Source organism: Mus caroli, chromosome 19 (genome assembly GCF_900094665.2).
Source record: "Mus caroli chromosome 19, CAROLI_EIJ_v1.1, whole genome shotgun sequence".
Lineage (NCBI taxonomy): Eukaryota > Metazoa > Chordata > Mammalia > Rodentia > Muridae > Mus > Mus caroli.
In genome coordinates this window covers 43,966,606-43,988,369 of record NC_034588.1, presented here as the reverse complement: position 1 = coordinate 43,988,369, position 21,764 = coordinate 43,966,606, and the positions used below count along the sequence as shown (strand labels likewise).

Here is a 21,764-nt window from a genome sequence, read left to right as displayed (position 1 = left end):
GGTTTGCTCCTTCCTCCTGGAGATTCTGGTAATCAAGGTTCAAACTCAGGTCACCCAGCTTGTGGGACAAATGTTTAAAATTATTTCTGTCAGCTAGAAGGGATGTACAGGAGAGCCATTTGGGTAAGGGTACCCCAAAACATGGGTGTCTGCAACCATTATTTGAGAGACTGTGTATGTAAGCAGAAAGTATGTATGCGAGAACCTGGAATTCACATACTGGGTTTCAGATCTAGTGCTGCGGGCTGAGGAGGCTGCTCTATGGTGGAGCACTTGCTTAACACGCTCAAAGCCTGGATTTCACCCCAACACTGTCAGGAAGAAAGGATGGAAAGAGAGAGAGAGAGAGAGAGAAGGAGGGAGGGAGGGAGAGAGAGAGAGAGAAAGAAAGAGAAAGAAAGAAAGGAAGGAAAGGAAGAGAGGAAAAGAGAGAGAAAGAGAGACATGCTCAAAGCCTGGATTTTACCCACAGCACTATAAGAAAGGAAGGAAGAAAGGATGGAAGGAGGGAGAGAGAGAGAGAGAGAGAGAGAAAGAAAATGAGAATGAATGAATATCCAGTTACCCTGGCATTAGGAACAAGAATCAATTTGCTTCTTAAAATGTTTTTATAGATTTTTTTAAATTTAATTTTATATATATCAGTATTAGCCTTCATGTATGTATGTCTACCACATACATACCTGGTGTGTGCAGAGGCCAGAAGAAGGCATCCAGTTCTCTAGCACTGGAGTCATTGATGGACCTATGGGTGCTGCAAACTGAACGCAGGTCCTCTGTAAGAGCAACAAGTGCTATTAACTGCTGGGCCATCTTTCCAGCCCTTCAATGTTCTTTTTCCAAAGAAAAGGAGGGCAGCGATCTGTACCACAGGGACTGTTCATTAAGGTGAGGCCTACTGTGCTCATTAATACACCCATTCGTTTATTTCATGTTATTTGAATATTTCCTTTGTCTCAGGCACTGTGATAATTGCTTATACACCCAGAGGGTTCGTATCTAATTGGTATGAGAATTCAAGCTTTTAAGATGTGGGCTGTATTGTGAGGGTAGGGTAGCTTTAATTTTGTTTGTTTGTTTGTTTGTTTGTTTTAACTTACACTTATTTCTTAGGGGTAGGGGGCTACCAGGGGGCACTCATGGCATCGCTTGCATGTGGAGTTTGGAGGATCACACACAGGAGGTGGGTCTCTTCTACTGGGTCAGTCCTGGAGATGAAACCCATATGGTTAGACTTGGTGGCCAGCAGCCCCACCCACCGATCCATCTCACCCACTTGGCAAAGCTTTATACGCTTTCTGCTGTCTTGAGTGGACTCTGTTGAGCTTCTAAGTCTTGTGCTTAAACTTTGCTCGGCTGAGGAGCAACCTAAATGCTGACCCAGACCTCCAGGCTGTGCTGCCTAAGAAACGGACACTGCCGTAACGACATGCTAGGCTGTTTCTAGAAAGGGCACTCCATTGCCAGATGCCTTGCGGATTCATGAACCAGCATCCCTATCTCCCACACAGCCTGGTAAGAGAGAGGCTCCCTGGGTCAGTGTGTGTTTGGTGCGTTTGGAGGTATTGTCTAGCCCTCACAAGGTCCTGTCCGAGCGTCAGAAATCTTTGCTCTCTGATAGCTCGTCACTTCCTAAATGCATGTATGTCCCTGCTATATTTGCCTAGGCAGCAATTCCTGAGTCCATTCTGGTCCAAGGCCATCTCTGGTATGCAGTGTGTGCACTTCATGACGCCAGCTGGAGGAGAAAGGGCCAGAGAGCATAAATCCCTGAGCAAGCGAGCCCGGGGCCCATCAGCCCAGCTTTAACCACTGTGGGACAGGGATCATCTTAGAACTGAGATTGCAAAATCTCTCTAATGAAAATCTCAGGCTTCAAGACAGATAGGCCTGGCTGTGACTTGGATTTCTTTGTGTCCCTTGGAAAGTTTCTTGGATCCTCTAGGCATCAGTTTTCTTACCTATGTAACAGGGGACAACCGTACAGTCCCTGCTATGAAGTTGGAATCCTCTAACTCAAAAGGGCTCTGCATTCATGGACGGAGACACGGCAAGTGCCAGTGCATAATAGCGTCCTGGACTGGGAACTTGCAATGATGCAAGATGGCAGTGCTGGCCCAACATGCACAAAGCCCTGGTTTGACCCCTGGTATCACATAAATCACGCGTGATGGCACACATCTATAACCCCAGCACTTGGGAGGTGGAGACAGGAGGATCCAAAGATCGAGGTCAGCCTTGGCTACTTGAGGCCACTCTGGGCTATATGAGATTCTCTCTCAAGACAAAACCATACCAGACTGGTACAGCAATGCACAGTTTACCATCCTGGGCCAGTTATCCCACCTAGCCAGAGAGTAAACGATACTTGGTGGTCCTAACAGCTCTGCAGGTTTGTGAAACAGAGATAGCAGCAGAGGGATTACATCACCCGGGACGTTAGGACTGCACCTGCCGGAGCCACCTCCTTTGGAGCTCTTAATTGCCCAGTTGTCCTTATCCCAGCCTGTGACAAAAGAGAAGGGCTTGTGACAGAAGCCAGACTCAAGAACAAATGCCTTCAACCAAATGCTTTACACAAGGCTGGCAGTGAGGAGTCCCACCCAGGACACTACCATGGCGACCATCAAAGTTCTGTCATCTGGTGCAGAGCTGAGGCACTGCCGGTCAAGATTGGGTCTAGGGGGCGGGGAGGGCGCCCTTCTGGAAGATCCTTAGAAAATGAACACATTCCAGTGGGCAGAGGGCAGTGTGGGGTGGTGGGCAGGGTCAAGGCACTCAAGGCAGAAGCTGTGTGGAAAGTTGGGCAGCCCTATGTCAATTAGCCACAGGCTTCCATAAGCAGGAGGGCTGCCTGCTTAGGAGAGCTTGGCGCCCACCTTGCAGGGCAGCAGGAGCAGGTGTGGGGGACAAGGAGACTCTAGAAATAGTGCTTCCTTCAAGCTACACGAGCCGTGGCTGTGTTAGGAAGGCATCCAAGAGTTTGTCAGTACCCAGCGCTCCCAGCCTCATGCCAGGAACCAGCTGCCAGGTGACAGGGCAGGGCCACAGCGCCGAGCTTTCCCTCGGTCACACTTCCTACCTGCTCAGGTTGGACAGGAAAAGCAGCCAGTCACCTTCACCTGACACTGTCTCTGTAGACAGAGGTGACCTTTCTCTTCGGATTCAGCCCACTCTGGCTTATGAGTGGGCAATCCTGAAGAGCCTGCCCACCTCCCAAAACACGTACGCACGTAAGTACGCATGTCCGTCCGGATCCTTTGTCCCCGGTAGAAGTGGCAGCCCCCACTCCCCAGCAGAAGTATAGGGAGAAGCTCTTCCCAGTGTCCTCGGCTCTTACGTAATGGGCTTTAGCTAAGTGCAGGGTACTTCGTGGGGAGTGTAATTTGTCAGAACTTTGGGGAATTTGGGTTGAAAACTTGCCCCTTCCCTGTTCTCTCCCCAGCTTCCCCCCGTGGCTACTGATATCACCCACTTCAGCACTTGGGTTTTCAGTAACCATTGTGGTGGCTGAGGGTAGACCACGGCAACCACCCTCATTCCTATCAGCATCTTTTCGGATTCCATAACCTCATCCTCTAGGTGTCCAGTGCTGACCGAGACTCCTAGCCTTAAGGTGGGGATCAACTCGGGTGACTCAGTTAGCTCACATGACCTGAAAAGCCTTGTGGGAGTCAGTGTTCCATGGGGTTCCCCAGCTGGGAGCCCGTTGAATCCCCCAAAGCGGAGGGAACCTTCTGGTTCCTACAGCTCAAGTTTATCTCTTTCTGATTGAAATGTGTGATATGAAACTGTCGTTTGAGTCTCACTATCTCAGCCTGTGATATCTTCTTCCCTTCCTAGCCAGTCATCTCTCAGGCTCCTGCTAAAATTCATTTGTTTCTCTCAAGCTTCTATTGGACTGGACTGTGGGAGAATGGCCCAGGAGAGCCACAGGGGGTGACAGAAGGCCAAACTCAAGAGTCAGTCTGCCAAGGATTAATGGTCAAGTGAGCGAACTGTGCCTAGATCCAAAACTGACGCATGGTACCTGCGTCTCCCTCTCCTGTGGTCTGGTCTGTTGGGACGGTCACAGCCACCTTTGGCTTGACATGTCTTGGAATCTAAGTGGCCAGAAGTCTGTCTGTTCTCTCCAGTGCCTGCTGGGAATCATCATGGGAGAGGTTAAGGCCACCTGGGGAAATATGCCTGCCCCTGCCAGCTAGCTGGGGATTCTGAGCCTTTTCCAAGGTCGTGTCTTTCTGAATCATATTATTTTAAGTTTCACAGGATAGAAAAGCATGCAGTTTTTAAAACCTCTTGGTAAGAGACAAGGTGGAGTTTGGTGTTTTCTCTCTCTCTCCAAGGAGGAAACTGAAACCCAGGACAGTGAGGTAACTTGCCCCAGGGTTGCATGGCCAGGAAGGCAGACGTGAGCTTTGTGTAGTGTCGCCTCAGAGGTTAGGAGTCTGAGTGCTCGCAGTCTGGAGCTTGCTTCTTTGGAAGGGCAAACCCCAGAAAGCTTTGCTGTGCCACTTCCCCTAAATGCTGGGAAGCAGAGGTCAGTTCCTCTGGAGCAGGAAAAGGCCAAGGGCTGCAGGTCAGAGAGACTTTGAAGGAGGGTGGAGAAGGTGCCTTGCATTCCCCATCTTGGCTCCCCAGGTCCTTCAGGAGGGGCTGGCCCATGTGAGTGGTAGGTCTGGAGGGCCTTGGGAATAGCCTGAGCTGTGCCTCCCCGGCACTCGTCCAGGTACCTCCAGTCCATGTTGCCTTTCTCTGCTTGTAACCAAACAGAACCATCCAGCCCCTCTCCTCCAGCGTCATACCATTTGGTATAGATCCTCCAACCTTGTCTCCCCTCTTCCCTCCACGCCAGCCTTCAGTACTCAGGGAAATCCTGCCTCCGTAGCTGGCAGGCATTGAGAACCTACTGTGTGACCCATGCACATGCATAGGACTGGGCAGAGCAGTGGACAGGAATCCACCATTGTCTTGCCCTTGCCGACATCGACATCCCTGAGACTCAACGTGTAATACAGATACCGTGAGCTGAGGACATTCACCATGTAAAGCCGAAAGCAAGGTGAGGCTGACCACAGGAGGCTAGGGTTCCAAATGGCACATGCACTGGGCGCTATGGGTTTTGTGGAGGCTCAGTGCTGGGCTGGGTGGAGAGAAGGTTCCTGAAGAAGGCGAATCTTAAACAAAGGAGTGGTGGGCAACTTGCCAGGGTGGAGAAGTCAGGTGTTGCCCGCAGGGTGAATAGGTGGAAGGGACTGATGAGATCTGGCTGAAGGGCAGAGGATACCCTTGAGTGGCTGAGTTCAGCTGCAGTAAGTAGACTGAAAGGACCTACTGTGTGATATCAAAGAGCAGCTATTCCCTGCCGTGCAGAGGGAAGGAGGTGGGCAGGACTGCCTCATGGCTCTGGGACTTTGATACTGGGGAGAATGCAGGCTTGCTTGTCTTCCTAGGCTCTAGAGTAAAGCTGGTTTCCTCCAGAGGATGCAGTACTGCCCATGGCTGGCTGAGTCCCCGTCAGACCCCAGGCTCAGCCCCTGCAGCCTCATCTCAAGAAGGGCTCTGTTGCGGTTGGCTAGGCACCCAGGCCTGGCGCTCCCAGTCACTCTGTCTTTCTCATTTGTTTCCTGTTCTCCCAGGGCCCCAGCCTGCCCGTGAGTTGAAGTCTTCGTGCTCACGTATTTGAGTTGTCGGCTGGTTTGAGCCGGTTTGTTGGGAGGAGACAGATAGCAGCCAAGTGTGGCAAGATCGCAGGGCCTTAGGTCCCTGTACCAGCCAGCACCTACAGTGTAAGCACGGGCTCCTACCATGGCCGGTTTGACCCACTGACCTCTCTCTAGCCTAGTGGTCCTCGCTGCCAGCTCCTGACTCCCACTTGTTGCCTGAGGCACTGGGTCAAGGAATTGCCACTTGGCACACCACTCGGGGTGTCGTATTAATGGGCAGAGTGGTAGAGCCGTTCTGGAAGGAAGCCAGGCTTTGCATAAGGTGTTCTTGGTCAATCTGCGCTCTAAGCTCAGCTACCAGTTAATGGGTTACCTCAAGCCACTTTGTCCCTTCGCACGCCAGCTGCCCTTGTCTGCCCTTGACAGAGGGGTGACAGCAGTGCCCACAGTTGCTTCTTGGATCTGACACGCTCCTATTCCCTAACCACTGCACTTTTATCAACCGAGCCAGAAGTAGCCTCTCTGTCCCACAGTGTGGAGATCCTAGAGAGTTATGCTACCTCCCTGCTGCCGGGCCTGTATAAACATACAGTCTCTCCACACAGGAGGCACAGGGGAGGGGACAGTGGCCATGTTGCCCATCCCCCAGCCAGCTCTTCCCAGCTGCCAAACGGGGGTCGGACTCTTGCAGCCCTGGATTTGTAACAATGATCACAGGGTTGGTGGGCTCCCGGACACCTTTGGAATTGAGTTTTGGAGGCCAAATGCTTCGCAGATTAAATTTCCGGGAGAGAGCACAGCTGAGCTTCCCCGAGCCGCCTCTGACTGTGGCAGCAAAGGGGCATCCATGTGTGCATGCATTGTTCTCCCTGATGAAAGGAAGAGGGAGAGGGTGGTCCAGCGCCCCCTCCCTCCTGCAGATGACATCAGCCCCTGCTGATGCTTCTTGGGTTCTTTAGGACGTGCCTGGAACAGAAAGAATTTCACGATAGGGTTTTGGGGTGGCTTTTCCCCCCCTCTTTAAATAGTGTTTTTGAGGAGTTGCCATGGAGAACTGTTGGAAGCGGAGGGGCTGATGAATGTCTTTGGTCATGTCAGATGAGGACAAGATTACCCAAGTGAGGGAGAGTGTCCCTCCCGTCAGCAAGACTGTGGGGTTCCAGGGCTGCCCTGCCAGAAAGCCAGGGCCATAATCACAAACAGACTGCCATCACTCACAACCAGAAGTGTTACTTTAGACTCTTGGCTTTGGTGGGGAAGAATGTAGTTTCCCTCGGCCCCTCCCCCACCCTCTCAAGTTTAAACAAGATCTGTGAAAGCCATAGCTCTGGGCCTTAAAGAGGCCAGAATCCAAGCCAGGGAGTCTTCTCACAGGCCCAGCTTTGGAGAGCTCCACTGAGCCCCATTGGTGCTGGGCTTGGGAACTGCCCCGAGCAATTTGCCTTCCCCATTCCTCTTTGAGGTGAACTGGGGAATCCCACTTTCCCAGAGTCTTCCTATCTTCCTGGGACGTCCTCTCCACCGACACACTCACCATCCAAGTATCCAGGCATTTTCTGCACACGTGCCTTATACTTTCACAGTATGTGATGAGGGAGGTCAGATGGCTGTCTCAAAGAAGAATATAGCTTAGCACACTGGGATGTTGGGGTCTAGCCTAGACCCAGGGGTGGGAGCAACTTCTCATCCTTTTCCCCTCACCTCAACTGGTGCTTCACAGGCAAGCCTCAGATAGACTGACCCACTCCTAGGCATTAGAATGGCAGAGCCGTGGCTTTGTATGGGGCATGGTACCCAGGCTGTGTGGACCTTGTTGCCAAAGTGGGATCGTAACTAGCCATCTTTGAAAAGAGCAAGGGAGTTTAGCTCATCATCTGGGCTTTGCATAAGGAAACGTAGCACCCAGGGGTCGCCCTGCCTCACTGGCTCCCTTATAAATATTTACTCTCTCCTGCTTCCAGGGCCCAGCACTGTCCTAGGCCTCAATGAATAGGCAAATACAAACTTAACTCCTTAGATCCAGAGGGCCTCTGCTTACCGTGGGTCAAAGCTCTTGACATTGACACAACCACAGGGAACATTTCAGACCTCTGTCCAGACTGCCCTGAACAGCCCCATCTCTCAAACCCCATGAAGACAGCCCACCACCTTACCTTGTAGATGTGGTTCCCGGGTGGGAAACTGGGTGAGATCTAAGCCAACAGGGGCAGGTTCTGATCTAGAAGCCAAGGCAGGAAGAAGGGGATAAAGATGCTGCGTTCCCATTTAAGGGTCAGGCTAGGCTGACCACGTTATTACCGATACTGCTTCTTCTCTGTGACATGACATCGTAGCATGCTGTGGCTAAGGGCTAGGCACTTAGATGGGAAGGTCTTGGGCCTGTCATCGCCAAAGTGTATTTAGAAGAAGAAGATGCTCATAGCCTGTTTCTGCCCCCACGTTCTGCCATTAGACTCTAGCTAGGTCTTCTCACCAAAGAGTATTTCTAGAATGAAGTTCCCCCTCCAAGAGTTCAGGGTTGGACAACTTGACAGCTGAGAGATAAGAATGTGGCAAGCGATCTAAGTCAGTTACCTCCCTGGGGTCTCTCATCTCTGCTGGAAGAGGGGTTATTGATCAGCCTTATTCAGAATGGAGAAATTGAGAGCCAGGCAAACAAGCAGGCGTGACATTAGACGCTTTTTGTTCATTTCTTTGCACCACAGACCTTTATCTCCTGCCATGTGTGCCAGGCACAGAGATGTGTTACAAAGACCTTCGTGAAGAATGAAAGAGGCGACAGAGTTACGCATCATTGCTTGGCTAAGAGGGCCTTCCTCGTGTCCCTCCCTTCTGGTGTTGGTAGTTTTGCTAGAGCTGCCTCTCTCATTGGTAATCCTATGTGTCTATCACTACTGTGTGGCCAATCACTGTGGAGAGTATGTAGCAAGCTGGGGGGATATCTGGTTTGGGGTGACCTTTCTCTAACACTGGGGTAGCATCTACATTAGACACATTCTCAGGAACCATGGAAATAAGTTGGTGCTTGGAGACAGGCAAGTGAGGTGGAGCAGGAAGTACAGAGAGCCTCTTACTTACTGCAAACTCTTCCAAGGCTCCCAGATAGATAGTCATCCCAGGACAGGGTGGTTTAGAGATGTGCTGCTTTCTGGAGTATAAGAAGCCTTTGCATGTGGCAGATTACATATGCCAGGCACAGAGCAGAATGCCCTTTCCTGTGGTTATCACCCCTACAGTCCTGCACCGTGTAGCAGTGCGACCTCAGTTGTACAGATCAATCAGCCATAGCCACGGAGCTCCATAGCCCAGGTCATCACATGTGCTGGGCAGTTGTATAGATCAATCAGCCATGGCCACGGAGCTCCATAGCCCAGGTCATCACATGTGCTAGGTAGCACCCAGGTAACCAACCCTGTGGCTTTGTAGGCACTGGGTAAGACACCGTGGCAAGGAGCTGTTTTGGATGCAGCTGTCTCTCCTGTGTTCTCAGGGGTAAGGGGAGCAGGTCTCTGGGGCGGCCCCCTTGAGAGCTCCAAGTTGTACCCATTAGGGAGGGCTTCTTTGTGGGCCCTGGTATGTGAACCTGTGCATATGATCCCAATGGAGCCTGTGGCCAGACTGCATGGCTTCCTCAGATGGGCACCTCCTCCCTACCCCATTCCTCTAGGAGCCTAAACCTGGGAGTAGGCCTGTCCCTGGCGGGAGTGGCCTTCTGTCCTCCCTGAAGTTCAGTTTTCCACTCCTATGAGGGAGAGGCCTGCCTGAGCAGAAGTGCTCCAACTGGGTTCACCATCAGGTTGCAGGGCTCTCGTGGATGGGAGTGTCTGCCTCCTGCATGGCCAGGGCCATTTACACAGCCAACAACAATAGTCTGTGTTTAGTTCCCTAGGTCAGAGCTCCCCGAGTAAGAGGAGGTGCTGTCCGTGACTTCCCAGCACTGGGGAGCTGGAGGAGAAGGATCGTCCAAGGAATAGCCGCACCCCATTCTAGCAGGACAGAAGGCTCTGGGCTAGAGAGATGGGGGCTGAGGAGAACCAACCTAGCAGCAGCTCGCACGGACCCCAGGAGCGGAGTGTGGGAGATCGTGAGCCTGTGCAGAGACAGCTGAGGTTAACAACAGAGATCAGGGAAGGGAGAGGCATGTGTTCTGAACAACCACTCACCAGGTCCCCTCTCTCTCCAAAACACCCAAGCCAGGCTGGGGGTTCCACGAGATGCTGTCCCTGGGGATCTCTTACTCTACCTGGGGCCACGGTCAACTCAAACCTCAGGTCAGGGTCCTGCAGATGACGGGAGGAAACCGTAGTGGCAGCGGAGAGGGGGCAGCATGAAGGACAGGGCCTGAACACAGTGACGAAACAGAGAAACCAACCCAGGAGGGACTCAGAGTCCCACGGGGCCAAAAAAAGAACAAGACAGAAATTCTTTCCCCAAAAAGACCATGAACTACTAGCGCTCAGCTCCCACGCTACTAAGTAGCCAGCCCGTGACCATCATGCAGCTAACTGTGCGCTCCAGGCTTTCTGACTATAAAAATTGGGATAATACTCGAATCCCATGTGGCTATAGAGAAAGAAAATAGCCAAGCGGTAGTGACTTCCCATCCTTTTTCTCGACAGGCAGGGGTGGGCAACCGTCGAGTCCCTGGCAGTACCTGACACCTGCGGGCAGAGGGGTCTGTTGGATTCCTGAATTCCCCCCATCCTCCATCAACCTAGAGACTTTCCAGAACAAATTTCCCCATCTATCACCTTAGCAGCGGTAGGGTAAGGAGGGCAGGGGTCTGTCCCATTCTTCAGAGGGAAGTTGTTTGTAGGCTACCTCAAAGTTTGCTGAAGGCTGAGCTGTGTGTAGCTCAAAGCCTGCAGAATATTAAGCCACAGGACTAGGCCAGTGTTTCCCAGAGAACCATTTGTACCCATGTGATGCTGGACACCTACCGAGTAGCTCTTCATCTCCTTGCTTTTCTCTCCCTCCACACCAGGTCCGGGAGAAGGTGTTCAGTGGGGCTCCTAGAGTGTCAGTTGGCTGACAGCCTTTGTTTAAGAGGAAAAGCTGACCTAATCGAGGCTCTCGCTGAACTCGCCTCAGTGTCTTGCTGAACCTCGAGGCATTGCTGTCTGACTTTTTCCGAGTTATCTTTTATCGGGAATCGTGGTTTTCCATTCGGTGTATGGCACAGGGAAACATCTTTCTGAAAAGTATATTTATATCTGTTTTTAAGTTTGTTGGCTGAAGCAAACACTAGGATAGGTGTTGCTCCAATGGCTTGATGCGTTGTTTGAGGGTCTGGGGGACCCCAAGTGGGATACCTTCTGCTGTCCCACAGTGTACTAGGGTGACACCAGCGGCTCCCAGTTTCCAACTGGGAGAGGAACCTGGAAAAACCTGGGCGCCGGTGGCGGCTGCTCCCCATACCACACAGAGGAATCCACGTTGTCAGAAAGCTGCTGACGTCAGGCGGTGCAGAGTTCTTGCAAGCCCTCTATTTAAAATTCCCCAGAAATGAAATAAGGAGGGTTTGGAGGGAGGAATGCCCTCGGCAAATTGTAGAGTGGGTTTGCACTGTTTATGGAGATGGTCTTTCAGGTTGCAGTTGCCCCTGTTTTATTTTTGCCCAATTGGAGCGGGGCCGGGCTCAGCTGGGAGGTAGGCGACAGCACTTAGTAGAAGCCTACGCAGTCCTAAGGCCAGGGAACTCCTGGTTTTAGCAGAAAGAGAAAAGGGAAGTCCTACATAAACGCATCCATGTGCCCTTCTTAGGCACTGGAAGGAACACTCGCTGCCCTCCAGGGGCCTCAGGTCCCATTCCCAGCACGTGTACCTATCAGGTGGCTTACACCACGTGTCACCCCAGTATCAGGGCATGTGACACCTTCTTCTGGCCCCCAAAGGCACCTGTATGCACAAGACACACACTCACAAAATCACAAAAAAACAAAAAATAAACAGCTGACAAACAGACAAAAATAAAACAAGTGAAATCACCAGACAATCTGGGAACTCCATCAGCGATGGGAGCCCTCATGCGATCCTGGGTCCCCCAAATTAGAAACCACAGGGGCATCTACAGTCCTGCTGCTAGACACTTTGCTCTTTTGTGGTATCTGCTTGTTTGTTTATTTCTCCCTCTCCCCACAACCTTGGCAAGCCACGAGATTTCAGACTCCCTTTCCTATGCACAACACCTACTCCTTCAGCCTCTTCCTCCAGCTATGTTGATCAATTCTGATAGGAGGTGTGTCCCCTGAAACCTTCATCCACCCTACCTCCCATCCACCCAAGCATGGTCTTGGCCGTACAGGGAAGCTCTATGCAGCCTGTGTATTTCACACTGTGGGCATAGCTGGCCCCTCAATGTTCAATCTTGGCTTGATATTCCACAATGACTGGCTTTCTCTTCAGATCGCCTCAGTTACAGAGGGAACGGGATACAGCTAGCCTCCTCGGTTGTAGCAAAGCTCAAACTCTTCCAGCCTCCATTCCCCCTGGTTGGGGCTGGCTGCCTTAGTTGTTTATTCATTGGAAATAAAAAGATGAATGGGTCACTTTAAATACAGCCGCAGAGCTAGCTCCTACTGCTCAGTTGGTGATGAATTGTGCACTATGGTGACAAGTGATAAGGTTAGAATGGAATTGAAGAATTCCTATCTCCTGGCTGTGCTGGAGATGTCGTGATGTCATAGTGGAAAACGTAACTCAAGGTGGTGATTCTGGTGTAAATCTGTCTGCTATAATCTGTACATTCAGTGGGCAGAGACAGGGGGTCCCAGATTCAAGGACAGCCTGGGCCATCTAGTGAGACTCTGTCTTAAAGGAACAAAAAACCAAAAACAAACCAAAAAAAATAACAATGTTTGCTTGCTTGTTTATTTGTTTCATTTGTTTAGAACAGGGTCTCACTATGTAGCTCCAACAGGCCTTGAATTCACAGAGACCTGCCTGCCTCTGCCCTCCAACACAGGGATTAAAGGTGTGTGCCACCATACCTGGCTCAACCATTTAAGTTGCAGTATCAATCATATGAAAAGACAACACATATAATTATGCCCAGTATATAATGTGTAACTGATGAGTAACTACATTACTAACATGTATTTACTATATTGCAGTTTTTAACATGTTTTAGTATATACTCCCATTTATATTGTTACAAAATTACTCTAACACAGTCTGCTATGTTGTATTGTCTGGTCTCATACACTTCACATTTGTGGCATCTCCTGATTATATCACAAGACCCCTTCAGGTAACTGAGCGAGGCCACTTAGGTGTATAGTTTTAGTACATTCTGCGCCGTTCATACAGCTGTGACGTCTTAATATACTTTTCAGAAATTGTCCCCGTCATTAGGTGGCACATGTCTTTGCATATGCAATCTATAGAATACCTAGTTGTGGAATATGGTAAATAAAGATGTGGTGTTGTGTGTGGGGGATATCTGATGTTTGAGAAACGCTGATCCTAAGTCACCGTTACTCTCGGGTACAGATCTTGTACTGGAAAACCTCTTTGGTCTGGGTGTCGCTTCCTTGCTCTGTTACACAGCCCAGAGGAGTTGTAACTGGGAGGTGGGGCTGATGGGATAGAAGCCACACCTTTGACTGTTTTGAGACTGACTTGCTTGAAGGCAGCAGTGGCGAGGAGAGGAAGCAGTAAATGAGCGGCTTGCATCTGTGAGATAGAGCTTGCAGGGTGAGATATAGAAACATCGGGGCTGGTGAAGTGCACCGACTCACCAGGTAAATGTGTGTACCTCATAAGCCTGGAAACCGGAGTTGGTTCCCGGGACCCACCTCAGGATGGACGAGCAGTTCGAGTTGGCCGTCTGTGGAGGGGCTGGCTGACTGGAGGGCTTTGAAGGAGAGCTGCAGGGAAGTTGGCCTGTCACCACCCAGACCTGGAACTTGTTCCACTACAGCCACTTAGCTGTGCAGCGTGCAAGTTATATTCCTAGGGCAGCCTGGGATTTCAGGTTGGGGGACACCCCTCTCTTTCCCTCCCATTGCCAATCCAATGCCCTCCTCTGCCCAGGGTATTCCCAGTGTCCACCTAAGTTATATAGTTGCTTTGGTTTGGTTTGATTTTTTTTTTTTTTTTGAGATGGAGTCTCATAAATGGTAGGGTAGCCTGAAGCTCTCCTCGTAGCCGAGGATGATCTGGCCTTCTGAGCCTCTCCACCTCTAGGTGCTGGGGTCATAGGTGTGTTCCTCTAGACCTGCTTTATGCAGTGCTGGGGACTGAACCAAGAGCTTTATCGAGCGCTCGACCAACTTAGCTATATCCTTAGCTAAGGTATAACAAGATATTTATTTTAATTATGTGGGTAGGGTTCTGTGTGGCGGTATATGTGCTTGTGTGCAGGTACCCACAGGCTGGAAGCATCAGATCCCCTGGAATGGAGTTACAGACAATTCTAAGCTGCCCAACTTGGGTGCTAGGAACTCAGTTCCTCTGCAAGAACAGCATAGACGCCTAACTGCTGAGCCACATCTCCAAACCAACATCCTCCATCAGGTCAAAGAGCAAATGGAAGACACTTCTAAGGTCCCTGTCTTAAGCTGTGCCTTTTTTATCTCCCCATTTGACTCTTAGCATCTTCTTAGATTCTGACCTGTCACTACCATCTGTTTAGACCCCTCCCTGCTGGCTTCTGGTTCTTGCACGGCCTCTTCTAAATGAGATGGTACCACCAACACAGCATGTGTGTCCTCACCCTGTCCTGATTAAAACATCTCGAAGGACAGGCTTCTTTCTGTCAGTCCTCTATAGACAAGCCAGACAGCAGCTGGGACTCCTGCAGCACTGCAGCCCCAGATCCAAAGGCCCAGAAATCTGGGCTTTGGCATATCCCAACCAACCAGGTTAGCAGGTGACTTGGCTCTCAGAACTCCTGACCTCTCTGTCCTGCATAGTTAGGTTAGTCTGTAAATCACCATCCAGTGCCTAGTCAGCATCCCTGGGGACTCTCCCCTCACTCCGGATCTAATCACTGGGCATCTCCGGTTTCTTCAGCAAGCCTTGCATCAGCCACTAGCACATGCAGGGCAGGAGCTGCCTGGGCCCCGCTGTCTTGCACATCCCAGTGACAATGTCTTCTACCCTCCATTCCTCGCCACCACCTCTCGCTGCTGAAATACTGCCTATCTCCCTTCCTCTTTCTCTCTCCCCCTTTCTTTCTTCCCAGGGTCTCATGTAGCCAAGGCTGGCCTCAAACTCACTACACAGCAAAGGATAGCCTTGAACTTGTGGTCCTCCTTTCTCTGCCTTCCATTGCTAGGTTACAGGCATGCACCACCATGCCCAATTTATCAGACCCACATGTTTTCAGTGGGGACCTTGCCAGATCAAAGCCAAACAGCAATGTCACCGAAACTAAATCACACACACACACACACACACACACACACACACACACACAGATCACTTAAGGTCCTTCTGCCCAGACCTGAGGTCTTCGTTTCTTCTCCATGGCTTGCACTTTAAAAGTGTGAGGTTAGCTCTTGGCAAGTCTTTAGAAATCAGGTGTAATTTTGAATCTTTTTATCTAACATATAATTAAATTTTATTACTATATATACTAAATTATTAGAATAAGGAGGGATAGCTAATCCTTATACATATACTGTGCTTTCTAGGGCTACTTTACAGATGAAGAAATTGCTTCATTTCATTAGTTAGGAAGTCCATGGCTGGGATCAGATCCCAGACAGTATATGATTGGAGAGCCCTTGATTAAACCTGTGTCTACCTTCTGTTATGTACTCCTCTCTGCCTGCAATTGCTTGATAGATGAACTACCTTCTCAGTACCTTGCCCACAACACTGCCAAACTCCATCAGAGCCCTGTGAGCTTGACAGACCCCAGCCTAAGTATGGGTTGATCCAGCGAGGTGGGCGGTATAAGCTAGGAGAGACAGCAGCAGCCCAGCCTCTGTCTCCTTGCCACAGACTCCATGGAGCCTTCCAGATGGTGATGTAGGCAGTTTGTGCTCATGGTCTTGGAATCCAGGCACCCTGGGAAGGCTCTGGACCCTCTGGCCTCAAGGCCCCATATGGGGAAAGGGAGTGGGCCTTGGACAACAAAATAGGGCGAGTGCCAAGGGTAGGACTAGGTGAGTGGGTCAGGAGGGCAGGCGCTGTGTGTGCGCACACAAGAGGGACTGAGGAGCCCTCAACCAGCTCCAAAGCCTCTCCTGTTTTCTTTGGACAGTGGAGGCCACACGCTGAGAACTGGAGTGTGTCTTGGCAGGAGGATGCTGTGACAGAGCCTTCTGACCAGGGGAGGCCTGGCCTAGGGATGCTAGCCTTTCGCTGCTCTTAAAGGCACAGCATGTGTGAGTGGGCTGCATTTCCTGTTCCTCTGGCCCCTCTAGAGAGAAGCCCTGGATCTGCTACAAGGAGATAGGAAGGAAATGGAGCTGAGGCCAGGACTTTAGGGCTCAGCCATGGCCACCTGTGCTGGTGACTTATGCCTGGGCAGTCCTTCTCACTGGATGCTCGCTAATCCTAACTCTCCTACTGTCCCCGAGCCTCCTCCAAGGAAGAAAGATAGGACTACTTAGGCACATCACACTTCTAGGGAGAAGACTTGCCACAGAGTGGGGACATTTGCCGCAGCAAGCTAGGGTGCTGCTTGAGGATTCTGGTAGGATGGGTTTCTGGCTCCCCCAAATCCACACCATCAAGACCCCAAATGTCTGCAGTTTCTTTAGTACCTAGATCCATGTCACACCATCTGTCATCTGAGTATGGAAGCCTTAAGAGGCCCAAATCAGAGGTAGAGCCACACATGAACTCGCTCTGCAGTGACTAGGCCAGCTCATGTGGGCAAGAGTTGGGATGCTGTAATAGATACAAAAGTGAGGCCTGGAACTCACCTAAAGGTGGTAGGTTTCTCAAATTCCAAAATCAGAGTTGTGGCCTGTCTCAAAATCCTGGGTTTGGGCCAAGGGGCTGACACCAAGGCATGGAGCCAGGAGAAGGGGCCTCTCCTGCTGGCCTCACAGCTGTGTGCCCTGCCTGGGGGGGCCGGAGAAGGAGAAACTCCAGTGTGTTCTTGGGGGTGGCTTTCCTTTCACTGGAACAGTGCTTGGCACGGTAAAAATCCCAGGTGATTGACAGTTCTGTGTCCCTGATTGAGGGGAGTCCCCTCCCCAGATAGTTATCCCCTGTATGCCAGTGAGGCTCACAGAGGCCAGTGGCCCACTTAGGAAGTGGCAAAACCACTGTCAAACTCGGCTCAGCCGCAGGGTGAGCAGAGCCAGAAGAGTGGGGAGAGTGGGGGCCTCAAGGAAGACACATCTCAACATCTGGAAGGGTTGGGAGGATTTCAGAAGGGGAGGAAAGGAGTAGGGGCTCCCCTCCCCTCCCCTGCCATCTGCTTTGTCCTAGGCTGAGCAGTGACCTCAGAGGACTTTATTAACATCCTAATTGTATACAGCTGGCCTCACTCTCGCTCTAATGAGTTCATTATCCTCCCTACTTAAGGAGGCCATTGTGGCCTGGTCACCCTGGGGACAGCAGTGGCCTGGGGGTGCCCATCACTTCCTGCCAACCCCCCAGCCATGCTCAGCCCCTCCTGAAGAGGCTCAGCCCCAGCCAGCTGCTGTCCTGCTGTTCCTCTTCCTATCTCTCTCTCTCTCTCTCTCTCCCTGTGTCTCTCTCCCTGTGTCTGTCTGTCTGTCTCTCCCTTGCCTTGCCTCCACGTGGAAGATTCAAGCTTCATTCCCAGAAACTGGCCAGCCAGGTAGACTCTTAGTGACCAACCAAATGGTCACAGAAGATACCTGTGGCCTGAGATGGGGGCACCTGGCTCCTGAGCCTGAGCAGTTCCTTCCTGGGGCTGGACCTGGTCTGTGTCTTCCACACCCACATCCTTAGGCAACCATGTTAGGCACGGCTCTTGGTCCTCTCTCTCTAGCTCCTTGGCACTTAGACCAAGATAAAGAAGGAGGCTCCTGAGGCCTAGTGAGCAGGGAGGCCTCTCCCATGGGCCTTTGATTCCTGGAGAGACCCTGGGGAAGAAGGAGGAGCAAGGGCAGCTGCAGGAGTTTGTTCTTCTGGGTGACTCCGCAGCCTGGGGCTCTGCCTGGAAGACCCCTTACAGGTCACATACCCACAGGGTGTTCTCTCAGGCTTCTCTAAAACTAATCTCTGAGTTCTCCATCCAGGAACAAAGAGTGGGAGCCCCTCACCTACCCCCATGGGCCCTCTAGGTGACATAGCTACCCAGCTTGTGTAGAAGCTCATTACCTCCAGCCATCCACAGGTGTGGACGCTTAGCCGTCAGCAGCCCCACCACTCTGGGACTAGCTCAGCCCAGCCGCCAGTCTGTTCTCTGATTTTCCTCTTCAGCCTTGGCAGATGGGCCCCGCTAGTTATGCTAATATCAGAAGGGAGACTGAGAATCAGAAAGGTTAGTAGCTTGCCCACAGTTGCACAGCGAGGCTATATTAAGCCAGGATAACGTAAGTGACAATATTGAGGGACCCAGTGTGTCACACCTGTACCATCTAGAGTGGCTAAGACTCAGAGCTCTAGATGAACTCTCTAGGATTTTAGCCTTTCCTCATCTCTAAAGTGGGAAACTTAATGACAATGACGTCATTTCTCAGAATTAAGTAAATAAAGCAGCCTGCATCAGGAGTTGAACGTTCTTACTGTGGTTGGCTGTAATTGTGTAATGCATGCAGATGCAGACCTAGCTCTGCTCCCATATGTACATGTGCCCACCCACACATACATGGGTATACATACATAACCACCCCTCCCCCCACTCAGTATACCCTTGTCCATACGTGGGTGCATCCACACACACACACTGGTGGAAAAGTACATGCATTGCAATGCATTTAGAAACCCCACAGGGTGCTCCGTCCTGTTTGCCCCTCCGTAGAACAGCAGTGACTTGGGTCAGGAGCCCCAGTTACAGCAACTGATGTCCGTGGCATCTCAGAGAGGCCTGCTAGCCACCATGGGTGTGAGCAAGCTCAGGGAGTCTGCAGGGAGCCGGGTAGACACCTCTGCTGTGTTCACCCGTGCACACCTAGGCAGTGTTTCAGCCTGCCCATCATGGCTGGGTGGAGGTGCCCACCGCTGAGCCAGTGGCAGGCTTTTCTCTATAGCCATCATATCACCTGCCCAGTCCTGCAAGTGTTGGGGCAGGAGCAGAAGCTTAGGCGTGTGTTCTAGGCAGTGCTGGACACTAGGCTCTAAGGATGATGACGGTCTCAGCCCCAGGTCCTGCAAGAGAATGAAGTTCTAAGTTAATCTCCAGCAGAGGAGACATGCTTGGGGATGGCCAGACTCTTCAGGTTTCTCTGTGCCCTGGCTGTTCTGGACCTTGCTCTTTAGGCCAGGGTGGCTTCAAACTCACAGAGATGCACCTGCCTCTGCTTCTTGAGTGCTAGGATTTAAAGCGTGTGCTACCACACCCAGCATGGCATGTCCTAGTTTAAAGAGGCTACTTGGACACAGCGTGAGGTACACAGGAACCTAGTGATGGTGCTCTGCCCACTGGGTGTCACTGCCATTCAGCCTCTTAGCAAGTCTCCATCCAGTCCCCATTCCTAGTACCAAAGCCTGTGCAGCAGACGTGTGCCAGACGACGACAGGCGTCCCTCACAAGCCCTCTGCCTATAGAGGGGATAGCATCCTTAGCTCCTGCCAGGATGACTTGGGAGCCCCGTCCTGGAAGACAGCCACCCAACCTCCATTAGGCCACCAAGTCACCTGCCTTCCTACCTGGGACCCTGAGGAGTTGCTACAAATATAGGCGTGAGTTTTGGCTTTCAGGAGTCTCTTGAAAAGTGACCCCAAGTTGGTAATACACCTTGAGTTCTGTGGGTCCACCTGGCAAGCATGATTGGTACTCAAGCCTGCATCGTGTCTCACCCACCTGAATCCAGCAGAAGAGGGAGGAAGGCTTTCCCTTCAAGCCTAGGTCAAGGAGCAGTTGATCTTGCTATCTCTGTAGCTTACCTCCTTGCTCCTCTCCATGAGTGAGCCGCGAGCCCTTCGACACCTGCTAGCCCATCTCTGCAAAGAGTAGACAGAGAAACCTCTTTAGACATCCAAATGAAGGCTGCCTGAAGCTTGCGTGTGGTGTTCAGGGCCTTCCGGGTTCAGGAGAGGTGGTCAGGGAGGCCCTTTTCATATCCACGGATGCTGACCTGACCCAACCCTATCAGGCTTCTCCAGACGCTGAGAGCATTCGAGGTAAAGGCAGAGGATGAGTGGAGGCCCCCACCATCGGTGAGCACCCCCAGCCTGACCTGAGCTTCAAAGTGAGCATCTACCTCCCACCGTCTATAGTTCTCCACGGCACTGAAAGCACATTCTGTCTGTCAGCGCCAGGATGGGAGCCACCTGGGACACTTCTCCTTCCCCAGCAGCTTAGTGAGGCCGGTTGTCTGGGGCCTGAAAGCCACCTACAGCCCAGAGGCTAGAGTGCTAGAGGGTATCAGTCGAGTATTTCTAGCCCTGGCCTGCCTGACTACCATCCTGTTCCCACATGTGGGTACCAGCACCTCCCCGTCCTAAACTGCTCAGTGGCCTCAACTGTTCTCTCATCAGAAGTCAAATCGCCCTTCTTCCTTAACCCAGAGACCCATCATCTTGTAGTTCTGGCCTTTTGGGCTTCCAAGAGGGCCTCAATGAGAAGTCCCCGTGGAGGTTGTCCATGTGTGTGGCCTGGTCTTGCCATCACAGCCTAGCTCAGAGGGTAGTCCTAATACTTAGGTTCTAGTCAAGACTGGGTAGTTGCTCTGCACCGTGGGGAAGGAGGCTCCTGTAGGCCTCTCTTTCACCCCCTGGAAGAAATGAACCGGGCAGCCAGCAAGGGCCCTGGGCCATGGAATTTGAGCTAGGGAATTGGCCCAGCTGTCAGCAGCAGAGGAAACGGAGACCCCAAAGAGTCAGTGACACAGCCAAGACCTCCGAGGCATACAAGCCAGGGCCTCAATGGGCTTTGCAGAGCGTCAAGCAGAGGACTGTGGAGCACTCTACAAGGGTGGGATGGCTGGTCCACAGACTTTGGAAACCCTGGCCTGCTTGCTGTAAGGGACAGAGAGGGTCTAATTTAAGACCTAGGGAATGGCTTTTGTTCTAAGGGCTGCCCAGCTATGATAAGCTACTGGGTTTCTTCTCTCTGTGGTTTTCTTATTACCCATGATGCATCTTCCCCACCTTCCCAGGCCAAGCCCAGCTTGGGGGTGCCTAGGAGAACCTCCCCCTGTGTCTTCTCAGACTGCCACTTGCTGCTGCTCAAAAGAAACCTTGGAAACTCTGAACTGGACCCAAAGAGTCTGCCTGGAACAGAAAGGAGCCCTGAGGCCAGATTATGTGGAGGGCAAAGGAGAGAAGGGAGGGGAGAGGGGGGTCAAGTAAGGTTCATCAGAAGACAGCCAGGGGTCCCAAGACCTAAACTTCAGATATTTTATTCCGTAACTGATTCTTGAATGAGTGAGCAAGCAAATGAGCAGACACCATGAATGGACAAGAGCTATGAATGAGCCTTTGTCATGTGACCTGACTGTCAGAGGTCACTTGAGGATGCCATGCGCACATTTACTGTGATTGCAGTGTCAGCGTTCTTAAAGGGCAGCTGTGAGGGGTTGAAGTGGGAGCACTGCTGACCTGTGCTGGGGAAAAGAAACGCTGACTGTCAGTCTCTGTGAGGCCGCCATGCTTTTCAAAGCCAGAGGCTGCCAAACGGCAGGGAGGCTGAGAAGAAAGATGGCGGGTGCCCTGTGCTCCGACAAACTCCTCACCTCCCTGAGCAACGTATTCCACGCTGGGGTGGGGTACCACTGTTTTCACTACACCTAATCAAATGTGCAGGGCTGTGGGGGAGGGACCTCTTGCTCTCTTCTTAGCAAGAATATTTATCTTTTCTGCTGCAATTGCTCAAGGCATTTCCCAGGTTTTCTGGGTCAGTGCCTTGCCCTCTGACCATTTCTGCCATCTATGTCCTGGCCCCAGTGCCTACCCTCACCATCCTGCAGGCCTTCACAGCCTGCCTCCACCATCCTGCAGGCAGGCCTTCACAGCCTGCCTCCACCATCCTGCAGGCAGGCCTTCACAGCCTGCCTCCAC

The 21,764-nt window shown here is 51.6% G+C and overlaps 1 protein-coding gene across 3 annotated transcripts in view; it reads left to right on the top strand.

Annotated features, from left to right (window-relative positions):
- The window catches only part of Sh3pxd2a (SH3 and PX domains 2A), a 197,129-nt gene that overhangs the window by 154,329 nt on the left and 21,036 nt on the right, over nucleotides 1–21,764 (top strand). The gene's annotated exons all lie outside the window — the stretch shown is intronic.